The 15,638-nt window shown below is 49.4% G+C and overlaps 1 protein-coding gene across 1 annotated transcript in view; it reads right to left on the bottom strand.

The window, feature by feature from the left end:
• Kcnj5 (potassium inwardly rectifying channel subfamily J member 5) overlaps nucleotides 1-14,244 on the bottom strand; it is a 29,538-nt gene extending 15,294 nt beyond the window's left edge. Inside the window, exon 1 of the mRNA XM_048458777.3 lies at nucleotides 13,994-14,244. The gene's annotated coding sequence lies outside the window, so the exon portion shown is untranslated. The remainder of the gene's footprint in view (nucleotides 1-13,993) is intronic.
• Nucleotides 14,245-15,638: the final 1,394 nt, after the last annotated feature.

Raw genomic sequence — 15,638 nt, 5'->3', positions numbered from 1 at the left:
TGTCAGTCACTGGCCAGGGGACTAGCTCACAGGAAACTGGTTCCCCTAATTGGAAGAATGTCCTTACACGCCTGTGAGCTGCTTATGAAGCTTTAGCTTGAGTCTGGAGAGGTGGCTCAGCAGTTAAGAGCACCAGCTGCTCTTCCAGAGGACCCAGGTTCAGTTCCCAGCACCCACATGACGGCCCACAACTGTCTGTAACTAAAGTTCCAGGGAATCCAAAGCATTCTTCTGACCTCAGTGGGCCTTGCCTGAACATGGTACGCAGACATACACGCAGGCAAAAGACCCATACACATAAAATAAAATAATAAATAAAATAGAACACTTTTTAAAAAAACTTTTGCTGTGCATTGCTGCTAAGCCTGCCCACTTTCTTAAGTTCTAACTAAATAATAACAGTAAATTTTCCTTTCCCTTTTTTCTCTATCATTTATTTGAATACCAACCAAAATCCTAAATGCACATCCCTGACACCTTGGGCACCTAAATCTCCTCTCACTTCCACCACAGAGCGGGTTTTGGTCACCACTGCTGAACCTGCCTGCCTTCTTGAACTCTAATTATAATGACACAGCCATCTCACTTCCTCTTATCCATCCCTTTTTTCAGTTTGCCTGGTCTATAGGTTTTCTTTGAAACGCTAATAAAATGGCCCTACAGGCTCCTTCTGAGTGTGTTTTCAAACTTGTTTATTAACAAGAGTGAGACCCACAAAAGAAACCCCAACTTCCTCAGAACAACTACACTGAAGGGTTAGAAGCTGAGAGAGCCCCAAAGGATGGTGCCTGGGCTGCTTTGGTCCTCTAAAGTGTGCACTGATTAACAGGGAGTGTTAAAGGCAGAAGAAACAGTGTCTATATCCTGCATAGAGAAGGCACATTAACCAGGGAGGATTCTAAAATGCCCCCACGATCCCTATTCCTTTCCACACTCCATGAAATCCCAGGACTTGGATTCCCTGTTCCCATGGTTGGCACAGGTCAAAGGTGATGTCAGCCTGGTCTAATGGTAGCCACCCTCTGCAGGACTTTCCTGAGGCAGGAGTTGGTAGGTTTCTTCTTTCCTTTAAAGATAGAAGGGTCTACACAGCAAGTGGCTGTTCCTGGGGACAGAGAGTAGCCGATGGTGGCTGTCAAGGCAGCCACAGCCTACAAGGGCAAAGACTGGATTTCTCACTTCCCCGGGAGCAGAGAGGAGAAGCTCAGGTTCCCCATGAGAACTGAGCAGGGTCGTGATCACACAGTGGCTGCCCCTCTGATGCTAAGTGGATGCTGCTTTGAGACCTGAGTTAGGTCTGTGGCCATCTCTTGTGGCAGAAATGGAAACAGTACAGATTTGATGCTCAGTGGCGGATTCACAGTGGAGCCACCAGATCGCCTCAGTTCACAGTGCTCCACTTGTCAAGGAGGGTGAGCTCATGGGCTGAGACCCTCGTGAGCCTATGGCTCCATCTCCATTTCGAAGGAGATTTTTGTCTTTGTTTTATGAAAAAGGAAAACAAGAGCTTCTAAATCTTTCCAAGGACCCTGGTGTGTTATTTTATACCCCTCCACCCCCCACCACAAACCCTGTAGATTTGGATTCCTCCTCTTTCCATACCATAATTAGGGACCTCGCCTCTCATCTCCCCAAGAAGCCGCATCTGAAGTCTGGAGGACTTTCTAAGAATGCTTCTTTTTTTTTTTTTTTGCCAGTCTACCCCAGCCAGAGCTGGGGCAGGGTTTGTGAGTAGTTCTTTGAGGCTGGACGGCTTGCTTACCGCTCCAGGGATGCTATCTTGGGGAGGAAGCGACCACCATGCACACTGTGACCTGGAAAACCTTGCGGTGAGGGCAGCTCAGAGCGTTGTAGAATGGGATCCCCAAGCAGGCCATTTGGGGGGCCTAAGGCCCGAGGCTTCAGGATGCAGTGAGAACCCAGAAGCCCCGAGAACCTGAGGCTTTCAGCCTGGACTTGCAGAATTTGAGTGACGTGGGAGGGTTGGTCACCCACCCTGTGGGCAGTCTGGGACAGCATCACTGCTGGGACAAACCACTCAGTTCTCTCCACTCTTCTGCCCTCTAGTCCCCTGGCTGATGGCCATCCAGCTGTCCGGGGAAAGCCCCAGATACATATGGACTTCCTCAGCTGCACAGAGACATTATGGCTAGGCTGCCATATGCCAGGGGGTGGTTGAGGAAGAGGAGACAGAGAGGTGCTATCCCCAGAAGAACGGGAACAACTGGGCTCGGGGCTCTGGGTGGGAGTGGGTTGGTATGATTCAATAATGGGCTAGGCCCAATCTCCTCACCTTGAGGGTCCTTTTTCTCAAGGGGGTCCAGTGGATGTCCCCTCCCTACCCCAAAAGCCTGCGTGCAAACCACACTGAAAAGTTGGCCTTTTTTCTGGGGGAAAATCTTGATTTTCCAGCATTTCAAAATTATCATTCTTACAGCAAAACCCTTTTTAGAGTACTCTGAGGCTTAATGGTACAGAGACCAGCAGAAATAAATCTTTAAAAAACCCATCAGGGAGTTCCTCAGAAACCCCGTCATATTGCTGCTATTTGGTCTAGCAACTTAGGTGGGATCCAATCTTGAATTCCTTGCTGGCACGCTTAGGTCAGTCTGGGTCATAGCACAGAAGGTACTAAGCATGAAAGCTCAAGGGAATGAGAAGCAAGGCTTTAACCAGCCAGTCAGCCAATTAGTCGGTTAATGAATTCCCACTGAACACTTGTGCTTTGCGGGGCCCTGAGGGTAGAGGACCCGAGGAGCTCACTGTAGCCACTTTGACATGCCTTCCATTCACGAAGCAACTGTTGAAATGCAGGTTCTGACTCACTGAGTCTGGGGTTCCTTGAATCTACATTTTCCCCAAGGTGTCCCAGTGACATCATCACTCATGGCCCTCAGTCAGTACCTCCCTGAGTGGCAGGGCTGCCCCCACCCCGAGTGCACAGGGCAACCAGCTCTGGTTCCGGGAGGCTCTGGAAGGCAAGAGAGTGGAGAGCACACGTCTATTCCCAGGCTTCAACCGGCTCAAGAGATGAAAGGAACATAATGACTACCGGCTTAGCTCCACAGAGAATGATATGAAATCCAAGGTGCCGTTCTTAACTGGGTGCGACTGAGCAGGTGAGGGAGGGTCAGCAGAGCTACAGCACACAGAGCCTACAGAGAGGAGCAGAGCAGCAAAACCTTGTCACGAGGAGAGGGGCCAAGCAGGAATAATGGCTCGGGTATCCAATGCGAAGCCAGTCTCCGCTCTGGGCGAAGCCAGTCTCCGCTCTGGGCGTCTGTGCAATGCATCCTCTCACGCACGTCTATCACGTCCCTTTTAATAGCCCGATGTTGCAAATCATAAACGCACAGCCGTTAAGTACCCTGCTTAAGGCTGCAGCATCTGAGTGGCAGGGCCAGGTTCCTCTTGACTTCACATGCTCTGTGCAGGCTGCTCCCCATCAGCTCTCAGAGTCTGGCCAAGCTGTTCCGTGCTTCCACGGCTTCAAGAAACCTGACCCAGCTTGCAGCCAGACTGACAGACACCTGATTTGTGCCAGGAAGCCAATTAATATTGATTGCCGTGTTCCTAGGCTGCTAGCTAGAGGCATGGTTGCTTCTCTGCTCTCTGGGGCTGTCTTCTCCCTGGGCCCTCCTGCTTCTCTCCGGATACCCCAGAGCCAGATGACAGCATTGTCCCTCATTGTTCCTAGGAGATCGAGACCCCTGTGGTCCAGGGAGCATCACTCCTGCTACGAGAATCACTAATGCTGTTTGCTTACACAGTGGACCCTACACAGCAGAGTGTGGGTGGCAGCCACTTGTTCCATTCTTTCCCACCCCTACCCCCCCCCCCCCCCACTGAATTACTCTTCATCTGAGGGAGTCTGCTTCTGCCAAGAGTCAAGGGAAATATTTTGCTCCTCTGGAATACTGTGCCTAGTGCAGTGTATAAGCTGGTAGCAAACAGAACCCATGATGGGCACCGACCTCTGCTGCCTACAGAAGCGGATACGAGGCGCCAGTGAGTCACAACTGCACTGGGCTCTCGAGGTACACCCTGCATAGCTGCTTATCAGTCTTAGGCAGATAACAGGCTTTCTCCTATTTTAACTCAGATGTAATGTTTTCTCACATCTCATTTCTTTTTTTCTTTTCTTTCTTGAAATGGGGTCTCAGTACGCCAGGTTGGCCTCAAGCCAAGGATGATCTTGAAGTTCTGGTCCTCCTGTCTCCACCCCTGGAGTGTTGGGATTGTTAGTATGTGCCTCTTAGTCTGGTTTGCATTGGATAATTTGTTTTATGAAAACTTGAAATACTTCTTTCTCTTTAGTCTAGGAAAAGCAATTATCCAAACAGATGATAAATGTAAACAAAATCGTTCTGAGTTTAGGGAGTACGGGAAGGCACGGTGGGGACCGTAGCAGCCCTGTGTAAGTGCGCTGTGGAAGGACGGAGCCAGGGAGGCGTGGAATCGAGGCTGTGCATCGACTGCTTTTCTTCTAGAAATGGAAAGAGTTGGAGATGGAGCTGGGCATGGTGGCACATGGCTGATCCCAGCACTGGGGTGCCTGAAGCAGGAGGCTCGCAAGTGTGAGAGCAGCCTTGACTACACAGCAAGTTTCAGAGAGAGCCTACTAGGCTACACAGAGAGACTCTGTCTGAATAGTAAAAGAAAAGAAAGATAACACATTATCATCTGTGTTATGATGATGGGTTCAACTTTGGAAACATTGTATAAGGTAAAGAAACCAGGTTCATCATCTGCCAAATCATGTTTCTGGGCTCCTGTGTGGGAGAGGGGCCTCCTCCCTGAGTGAGGTAGACGGTAGTTTGAGTTATGGTGATCCTGGCACGTTTTCTCTTCTCTTTACTGCTCAGGCACTGGCAGGACAAAAGGAGGCAGGGGCTTCAGGGGCTTCAAGCTGGGCACGTTCCCCAACAGAGAGGGGTCAAGGTCTGTCTCCTCTGTTCCCACAAGCCCTGGCTGCTCCCTACAGCCTTATCGTCCCAGCCCCTCTGTCATGCAGATGGCCTGTCAGGGCACCCTGCACCCTGCCGAGGACACCTCTTTCTCATGAGCAAGCACCCCTTCCAGAGGGCTGCAGAGAGCAGCACACCAGGCAATGGGCTATGGGCCTCCATTTCACTAGTCGTGGTGGCGAGGCTCTGGATGGGAAGAGAGTTCTGACTGCAAATGCAAGCCCTTCAGGGAGGCTGTAAGGACAAGTGAGCAGAGCAGGTCACCTCTCTGCTGCCGTCTGTCTCAGATGCAATGGATGCCAATCACCTGCAGTCAGTCACGGTGGCATAGCAGGACTGTGGCGTCATGCCACGTAAGTGGGGCTGATGCAGGTGCCAGTGCTTATACCCAGGCTGTTGCTATGTCTTGGGAGGCTCACAAGGGCTTGAGGAGTGCATGGTTCTTTTAACTTTGCTCTAAGCAGAAGGCTCTAGAAAAAGGCTCTCCTACAACCACAGTAAAGATCTCTTGTGGCTTTAGGGATGGTGACAAACATAGGCTATGCTCCAGGAGCAGGGCAAGGGGCACTTGGTAGAGTGCAGAGCCAGGAACAATGTGACTCTAGGAATAGATGGTGTCAGAAGGGACATGTCATCGCTGCAGGGCTGTATCTGTGCCCAGTGCTCTGGTTGCCAGGCTATGGGCTGAGAAAAGCTCCACCCAAGGGAACGGTGAGCAGAAGTCAGGGGTGGATGAGGGCTCCTCTCCATCAGCCTTGTACAGACTCTGTCCCTGGGGATCTGTCACAGACGTGCAGTCTCCTCTGCTCAGGACACCCCTGGCCTGCATCCCAGCTGCCTCTGCTCCTCAGAGGAGAGCCCTGGAAGCGGCCCTTCAGCATAAGTCGCAGAGTCAAGTCAGAGAAAAAGACAGGGGACTGAAGTGGAGGCAGAGTCACTGAGCTGTGCCACATTTGGACTCAGATACGACGGCCAGAGCACCATGCTTAGAAAGGGGCGTCTGTGCTGTGTTCCCCACAGATTCAAACTCTTCTAGCTCTATTTATCTTCTGTAAGCATGTGTTCAGTGTATTTCTTGCAGCAGGTTGTACTGACTTCTTTGTAGAAAAACTCTGTAAGTAATGTGGGGCATGCATGCATGTGTATGTGTGTGTGTGTGTGTGTGTGTGTGTGTTTGAATGTGTGTGCATGCGTGTGTGTGTGTCTGTGCATGTGTACACGCAAGCATGTTTATTTGTGTGTGCTGACAACTCTGAACTGGGGGCTTTACCTATGCTAGCTTGACAACATTGGGTAGCAAATGTTATGCACCCATTGTGCAGATAGAAACTGTGGTTCAGAGCAGGCAGGTGACTTGCCCAAGGCCACATGTAGAGAAGGAGCAGAGCCCAGCCACAGGCCCACACGACCCTTCTTCTTGCCCATGAGAATCCAATGATCTTGCCTATGAATTGTAATCCTGCCTCTCGTGACCACACCTGTTCCCTGGATCACATTTACCCAATAGATTTCTTTCCCTATAGTCTCTTTCCCTATAAGGATGCCCATGGAATCATCACACCGAAGAAACTACTTGCAATCTCATCTTGGCGAATTCCAGTGTAATATCCCCGGCTCCTTCGCTAGACTCACACCGGACAACTATTGTACAGCAGTGTGATCATGGGATAGCAATGGTGTCTCCAGTTCTCCTGGGTTCTTCCAAAGCTCTCCCACTGACCCATGAGACTCTGATAGCATTAGCCCCATTTTAGAGCTGCAAAGTAGAGGTACCTGGGAAAGTGCTGGTACTGACCTCCTTCCTAGGAAGCCACCAACAGAAACACTGAGGCTGTAATGGGGACACCGAGTGATTTCACAGCAGGCCTCACAGGTGACCTTGACTTCTAGCCCCGCAACAAAGGGGTCAAGTGGCTCTAAAGGAAGACCAGAAGGTGAGCTTGGGGCCTTTGGACCCTCAGGCTGCCCAGACCAAGGTGGTGATTGGCTGTTGGCTCAAACAGCATCCTTGGCAGATACCCCATCACCTGTCTAATGAAGTCATAAAGCCTCCTGCATTGGCTTCTGGTGTCTGGAGAGACATAAGTGCCCAATCAGAAGTGCTCTGGACTAGTCTCCTGGCTATTGTGTCATTAAAGAAACAGGAATCCTGACCTGTGACGAAGATGAAAGCAGAAGGGGACTAAATGGAGGCTGTGGGATTTCCAGGGAGAGAGGACCAGGAGAGAGAGAGAGAGAGAGAGAGAGAGAGAGAGAGAGAGAGAGAGAGCTAGTGTTCTGCTTGGGACTTTACTTCTTTGGAGAACATGCAGGGAGGACAAAGACAGAGAAACTATTGGAGTCCACCTGTGGAGAGGACTGCTAGCTTCTTCAACTGGAATATTTCGTGGCTCACCCTGGAGAGCGGCTGGGGGCTGCTCTCAGCTCCATTCGCTTTGATACTCGGCTGTGGTAATACTTGCCTAGCGCAAGGTACCCTTCCAGCCCTCTGCAGAAGATGTATGAAAAATCATGAATTGAAAAAAAGGCATGAAAGGATTAATAATTAAATCAAAAATAAAAAAAAAGATACTTGTTTTCGCTCTAAGGCCTGGGGGACAGATTTTGTGGGCTGGTGCCAATTGGTCAGGGATGGTTAGAGAGGATCACACGGAAGTGCGGAGCTGAGAACAGCAAGCCAGCTGATGGGGTGAATGTGTGAATGTTTATGTAGAGGGGAAGGGGTGAGGTGTGAGGGGAGACATGATCCAGGAGTGAGGGAAAAACATGGAACAAGGGTACACTAGGTATGGCCCCCAGAGTTACAGCTGAAACCTATTGGGTATGGGAGGGCATGGCACACTAATTCTGAACACTGTGTGTATACTGTTTACTTAGTCATTTCAGACAAGACGTGGGATTTGTAGTCCTTTCCCCCTGTCTGGTTGATAACACACAGTGTGTGTGTGTTTGTGTGTGTGTGTGTGTGTGTGTGTGTGTGTGTGTGTGAGAGAGAGAGAGAGAGAGAGAGAGAGAGAGAGAGAGAGAGAGAGAGAGCTGCATCAAAGCACTGAGTTAATGTTCTAAGTTTAAACCCAGGCTTGTCAGCCTTAGAGTCTCCCTCAATATCTTCAGAAAACAAGGGAGAGAGAATGGCTTCAGGTCCCACGGCACAGGGAAGATGTAAATGCCTTGGGAGGATGAATGAAAAAGGGAAAGTTGGTAATAACGGGAGAAAAATAGAAGGACAGAGGACTGGAGACAGGAGTTGAGAAGCAGCCAGACAGTGGTGGCACACGCCTTTAATCGCAGCTCTTGGGGAAGCAGAGGCAGGTGGATCAGTGTGAGTTTGAGGCCAGCCTGATCTACAGAGCTAGTGCCAAGACAGCCACCAGCACTGCACAGAGAAACCCTGTCATAATAATAATAATAATAATAATAATAATAATAATAATAAAGACAAAACAACAAAAAGAGTTGAGAAGCAAAGGATGAAAAGGAAGCAAGGAGAATGACCAAGGAATCTGTCAAGGGTCATGTGTCATTGTATTTCCTGTACACCCTGTGAGGTTCTTGCCATCTGCATCTTCAGTCTTTTCTATGCCATTTCAAGATGCGCGTCATCTGGCCATTTTCTAGGAAGCGAACTTAGAAATCCCGTGATTCCCAGGGTCCTACAATTCACTTCTGGTAGAGGGGACAAGGACTGCTGTTGACTGCAAAGGGTGGTGGCAATCGAAGGAGAGAGGAGAGCTAACTGAACGAAGAAGCACACCGGTCTGCAGATTCAAAGAAGAAATGTGGTAACGACGGGGACTTTCCCCAAGGTGACAGGGAGTTCATCCCATTTTCTTTCACATACAAAGAAGACTTTACTAAGATCCGTTAGAGAGATAAACAGTTTAGCTTAGGTAAAATAACTCTCGAAAAGAAAACAAGAATAAAGTGGAAAGGATCAATTCCCCACCCCCATTTCAAGAATCACTACACAGCTTGGATAAACAGGAATGTGGTGGTAGAAGGAGATGCACATAGCCCAAAGGAACAGAAAGCCAGAAGAGACCTTCAGAACGACAATCAACGTTCTTGGCTAAATTTGTTTCCAACAAAAGTGCAAAAGAAATTCAATGGAGAAAAGATCACCTTTTCAACGATGAGGAAAGGGTGGTCCGACATCAGGGTGTGGCGGGGGGACTGAAGTCTCTGACTTTATAAAAAAAAGAATCTCAAAATGGATCTTAGCTGTAAGTGTAGGAGAGAGCTTGTGGGAAAGGCTTCAGGATCTAGGGTAGCTGGGCAGAGTTCTTACACTTGACATCAAAATCATAATCCATAAAACACAAGAATGACAGCGTTCATCATGAACACATCTGCTTTGGAAAAAGGCTTCTAAGGAGACGGCAGGACAGATTACAGAGCAGGAGAATTGCTTGCAGAGTGCATACCTGACAAAGGACTAATGTACACACTGCATGAAGAACTCCCCAAACCGAACGGAGAAACAAAGAGCCATCCAATTAGAAAGCAGGCCGCAGATGTTGCATGACATGAGCAGAGAGAAAACGAACACAATGGAAGGTGCTAGCTCCTTATCCACGGGGCCAGTGCAAGCGATCCACAGCAGGCTACTGCATGCACCTGTCAGAAAGACCAGCGCACAAGGGAGACAGCAAATGTCAGCAAGGGTGCAGAGAAGCTGGGCCACACTCATCGCCGTTGGTAGGAATGTAAAATGATAGCCACCATGGAAAAGTCTAAATTTTTTTTAAAAAAAGGTGTTATTTTGTTGTTCAATGATGTGTGAGCCTGAACATGAATTGTGAACTCCCAGATATGGGTGCTGAGGACCAAAGTCAGGTCTGCCTTCTATGAGTTCTTAACCACGGACCTGTCTGCTCATCCCCTTGACTTTTTTTTTTAAATGTAATAAAAATAATCTCACCGCATTCATTGTCACCTGATAATGACACAAGGGCCACTAAGACAATATGAATAAATGTTTTGGGACTGTGCTCCCAACAGAAGACCCCTTTAAAAGCACTGCACTTCCTCTTCGACTTCTCCAGTGCTTGGCAGCCTCTAGCTGGAAACACTCTGGAGCAGAGTAACAGCTTCTCCTTTTAGCATGATCTGACCCAGTTGTTTTGTTGACTTTGTTTTAGAATGAATCTCTTCTGCATCATCTAGCACAAGGTGCACGTACTCATCAAAGCCAATAACACACCCCTCTATCCGCATATTCATTTGCTCATACAGTCAGACCTGAATCCGAGACCTCTTTTGCAAGTGATGAAAAACAGTGCACTGCTTCTGAGATCGAGAGACTGGAATGGGAGAGAAGCTGAGAGGCAGCTTCCCAGCCCCAGCAGTCACATCAGGGACGTGATGAGGTGCCTGCCAAACCCCACCCAACTCCTTCTCCTTCATCTCTCTCAGACACTCTGGTCAGCCTGGGGGTTTGTCCTTGGTGACCAGGAAGTGCTGTTGCTACCTGCGAACGGGTCAGATTAACCCTGACCTTTGCTCCCAGCCTGCTCTGGTCCCTAATGACAGCAGAACTCAACGTTTAAGCTCCAGCCAGGATCTCCAGGGTCGCGAGTTAAAGGTTTGTTTTTGACATTTAGCATTAACACAACCCTTGGCAAAGGTTGCTGTCACCAAGGGCTCTGTTGACAAGAATAGCTCCCTTATCAGAAAGTCGAGGTAGGAGGAACTGGACACCCAGGACAGCCACCCAGTCCCTTCCCCTGTGCTTCCTCTCCTCACTTTTAAAACAATTTAAAAAAAAAAAAAAAAGCCACTTCCTAAGCTGCTTTTGGGGGAGGGGGAGAATCATTTAGGTAATTTTATTCAAATTTCTCCCTGTAATTCTTTGTATCTAAACTCTCATTCTCCTGTCTCTAGAAAGAAAGAAAAGGTAAGGAAGGAAGAAAGGAAATGTTCCCAAGGCTGACAAGTGGCTTAGCAGACAGTGGGTGACGGTCCCTTCCGAAACACTGCCTCTCAGTGACCAGTTCACACAGTGAGAAGCTTAGTCTGAAAATGGGTACACTGAGCCACCGACGGAATCTGGCCCCCACTCAATTTCTCTCCATTGTCCTCCATTCCCTGCCTACACATCTGGTCACTATAGTCTTGAAAAATACAGACAAGTTTTAGCTAATGTCCTTAATGGAAAACAGCCCTGCCTAGAAGAGGATATCCATAAGGCTCCCAGAAACAGCCTAAATGCCCCTTGTCTGAAGAATGGATAAAGAAAATGTGGTCTATTTACACAATGGAGTACTACACAAAGAAAAAAAAATGACGTCTTGAAATTTGCAGGCAAATGGATGGATCTAGAAAACATCATATTGAGTGAGGTAACCCAGATCCAGAAAGACAAACATAACATGGACTCACTCATAAGTGACTTTTAGACATAAAGCAAAGGAAAAATAGCCTATAATTCACAATCCCAGAGAACATAAACAACAAAGAGGACCCTAAGAGAGTCTACAGGGGAAGTAGAAAAAGACAAAATCTCCTAAGTAAATTGGGAGCGTAGGGCTAATGGGAGAGGGTAGAAAGGGCAGGGGAAGGAAGGGAGGTGAGGGGATAAAAATATATAGCTCAATAAAAACAATAAAAAAAATCAAAAGACTCCAAAAATTACTTATTCCTGGTGCCTGCTAGGTGATCAACTGGATGCTGAACTGATTCTAAGTAACATTCAGAAGTGGGTGGAATTCTAGCATTTATTTCAGGGGCTTGGCCCCAGAAGGCATGCAGAATCCCAGCACCTTAAACATGAGTGGAAACTCAAGACTGGGCATCCTGTTGTGTGGTAACCTTCATCACAAATGACCATAACAGCCTTAGAAGGCTCCTCAATTGATGGACCAGAAACCCGGTCACACAATTGCAAAGGACCCCAGAGGGACCTTGCAACTCATGCATCATGTACCAGAGGAAGCAAGGCCATGGGACCCACAAAGAGAGGTGTTCTGCATGCTCAGCATGTGGAAGAAAGACTCAGGGAATTCTATAGTGGGGAATCTTGCTGAGAACTGACTTTATAGAGAGTAGGTATTTCCAGCTTCGGGACAGCTCTGGACAGAGGGGATGACCAGCCCCATCCATCTCCTGCCCTCCCCCTGTCTTCTCTCCTCCCACAGCTGACCTGCTTGCTAGATGGAGCATAGAACGCACTCTTTTTATGCTTAAAACAGACACACTCTTAAGCAAGAAATGCTGCTTCTGAGTGGTCAGCAGTTGGTAGCTGTCTTGGGGAGGCGATGCCAGGGTACTGGGCTCTTTTCTGTTGGAAAGCTAGGTAGTAAGTCCGGGGAAGATGGCTAGGTGTTGTTGGAGGATGAAATTATTTCTGTGACGGTTCCTCTTTCAACGCTGGTCAGTCATGCTCCCAAGCACACCCTGGGTCATACAAATCACCCTGGAAGCAGAGCCTTCCCCTGTAAGACTAGTACATGTTTAATAGTCTGTGATCCCAAGGGGTCTAACCAACCCTTTTATGTCAGAACCCAGTTCAATCCGCTTCCAAATTCCTACAACATCACTCTGTTCTATTCACCTGCCAGAGCCTAGGAAACCCTGGGATGGGATTTAAGACTGCATTCACCTAAACCAGGCACCATGTGCGGCTCCTGCCTCTAATCCCAGCACTCCAGAGGCAGAGGTTGGCTGATCTCTATGAATTCAAGGCCATCAACAGCTACAGAGTAATACTTGGTCTCTCTAAACAAAATAAACAGCGATGGGGGAGACTGTGCCTAAGCAAAGGCGTTGGCTGAGTAGATTAGAAGTGCCCTTTAGGGCCCAGAGTTCCTTATGCTTTCCTTCCTCCTAGAAACAGAAAAACCAAACTCCACCATACAGAACTTGTGTCCAGGTTAGCATCCCAGATCCATAAATACCAGCAGCTTTTCCCGACTTTCCCACGTGGGAATGTGCTCTGTGAACTAGGCAGCTTGCTTATGTTAAAGAGTAGGTATGTACAGTTTGGAGTCAGACGTAGATGAGAATCTCGTGTCATAAGCTGTGTGTTACAAGCAAGTTACTCCTCCTCCCTGGACTGCCGTTTCTAACCTGTAGGATAGGATTGGCAGTTCCTGCTTAACCTAGAAGAATCTTAGAGTTTTTGGTAAACATGCATGTTCCCACTGGTCATCTTGTATTTGAAAGGGTCCCCAGTTTTTAGTACAGATACTGGGCAGGCTAGAACCTCCTACTTCCCCTTGTGGGTATCCTGTGGAATTTTGAGGACCCAGCACTGACCAAAGTGGGTTCCACAGCCCCAGGATAGAAAAGCCCCCCTCCCAGTGGCCTGTCCTGGCATTTGAGAAAAACCCTGACAGAATCAGGGTCTGTGGAGCAGATCTCCAGGAAGAAACACCGTCAGGGAAAGACAAAAACAAAAAATACTATGACAGTATACTCGCCCTCCTCAGCTTTTATCTTTAACCTTTTCTTTTTTTCTTTTCTTTTCCCTTTCTTTTTGAATACGGCAAAGATGTTTTAAAAAGAATGAAAGCATGTAAGTAGCGGCCAGCGCACGGGGGCGGGGTGGGGGGGGCTCGTCTGGCACCACAAGAGAGGCTTCCCAATTTGACCAGAAATCAGCTGAAGCTGAGAGTCCAAGGTTCAGGGGTTCGCCCCACCTGGCTATCTCGGCCCCCACTTGAAGGTAGAGCTGTGACTGGGAGCAAGGTTCTCTTTATCTCCTCCCACAGCCTGGTCTGTCTGGCAAGCCAAAGATGGAAGGCTGTTTCAGGCGCCCAGGTATCCCGGTCTAGCGCCGAGAGCAGGGGCGTTTACAGTCGTCGGGAGGCTGGACTCCTCATCTCCCGGAGGCCAGCTGCTAAAGCCAAGCTTGGGTTTGCTGAACTTTGGACCTCGGGATCTTGTTCCCATCCCATCGCAACCTGGCAGGCTCAGGGGTGCAGAGCGGTATACGCCTGCTTTCAGAACCGAAGGACCCCCGGTCCGGTCCGGCTTGGGGAGTCGCTGGGCTGGGGAGGGACTCAAGGGGAAAGGAGACAACTTACTTGTAGAGAAGGGAGCTTCTCTGAACCCCTGGGGCTAACTTCTGGTAGTCCTTCCTAGGCGGTGCAGGTGGCGCTCAGGGCTCTCCCGGGGATTCCCTAGCCTCAGGCATTGCCGACCTACTGGCAGCTGCCCGCTGCTACTCAGGAGTCTCAAGTCCTGCGGGCAGAGGCGTCTGAACCTCCCGCCCCTTCACGGGTCTGCCTCGCCCTTCTAGCTAGAGAGAGCGGCAGTAGGCTCTCCGCTGTCCTTCTCCTCCCCGCCCTTCTCTGTTCTCCTGCCTCATCCCCTCCCGTCCCCCTGGGCTCTCCTCCCTCTGTCCCCCTACAATTGAATCTCCGGAAAAGAACACGATTTAAAGGGCCACAGGCAAAGAAGAACAACAAGGAAAGACAACAATGTGGGAAAATGCATGCACAAAGGGGCAGATAGTGGAGATGGGTGGGGGCTGTTGGTATCGGGGTCGCAGTCACTTGGCAAGGAGTCGGGTGCTGGAGGCCTATCGGAGAGAGCTAGCAGCCTCCGCCCTACTGTCTTGCCCACTGCCCCGCCCCCCTCCTCTCCTGGTTCGCCACCTCCCTCCTGGACCTCCCTAGTGATGTTCCTGTGTTTCTAACCACAGACCTAAACGGACTAATGTGAGTTTGTGAGAGCTGCCCGTGTACATGTGGGAAGGCTCGCGTGTATATGTGTGTATGTGTGCTCGCTCGCGTGTGCGTCCATGGATGTGTGTGTGTGTGTGTAAGCGCCCCCGCGAGTGTGTGAGCGCCCGCGTACCTGTGTGTAAAGGCTACGGAGGCGCAGACAGAAGAAACTCTTGGGGCAGAAAATGCAGGCTCAGAGTCTTGCAGGGACTGCGCAGTCACTCTGGGGGCGCTTTGAAGGGGGGTGTTGATAGAACTTCCGTGCCTTTCCAGAGACCCAATGCAGCAGGTGGGAACATTCCTAGGGAAGTCAGGAGTCACCGTCCTGGTGGTACCTCAAGCTGTATCCCAGCGCTGGCGAGTTTGGCTCCTGTAGTGGGACCAGATTCTGAAGGTCTGAACCTCTGACTGGAGGTGAACGTCTAGAGAAGAGAGAAGGAAAGGGGTTTGTTTTAGGGCATTCTGCTTAGGCGCCTTCTCCCAAGCAGCTGTAGCTAGGTGGGAATGGCAGGGAAGTGGCCTTTCATAGAAGGACAAATGAGACCTGAACCACCATCGGTTAAGGTGGGTGCTTTGCCTCCCACTGCCCCACTTCTCTCTTTGTCTCTTCCCAAAGGCTCTTTATATAAAATATGAAGAGTGTAATGTCGTTTGTGAAATGAAGTCCTGTGCACATTGTTGTATTAATAAGTATGCTAACGACAGCTGTGCGATAAGGGTATTGATGGCACGGTCCTGAATGCCCATGTTTCATTAAACACCAAACCCACCACCTCCCGGTTCTTTTCTTGTACATTGTTCTGTAGCCACATTCTCTGCCTCTGATCAGATCTCAAGATTTGATTTCCTTTTCTGTGCGACTTTCTCCACGTATATACTCCGTTGGCTGCTGTTCTGGAGGCTGAGCGTCCTTCCGGGATCCATTGTTCGTCTCTACACAGCCCCATCCTTCGCTGTGCTGCCTGAAACGCCCACTCTCCTCACCCCTCCTCTGTGCACTCCT

This window comes from Myodes glareolus, chromosome 4 (genome assembly GCF_982192425.1).
Source record: "Myodes glareolus chromosome 4, mMyoGla1.1, whole genome shotgun sequence".
Classification (NCBI taxonomy): domain Eukaryota; kingdom Metazoa; phylum Chordata; class Mammalia; order Rodentia; family Cricetidae; genus Myodes; species Myodes glareolus.
Note: the sequence above shows the minus strand (reverse complement) of the source record. Positions and strands in the feature narration are given on the sequence as shown.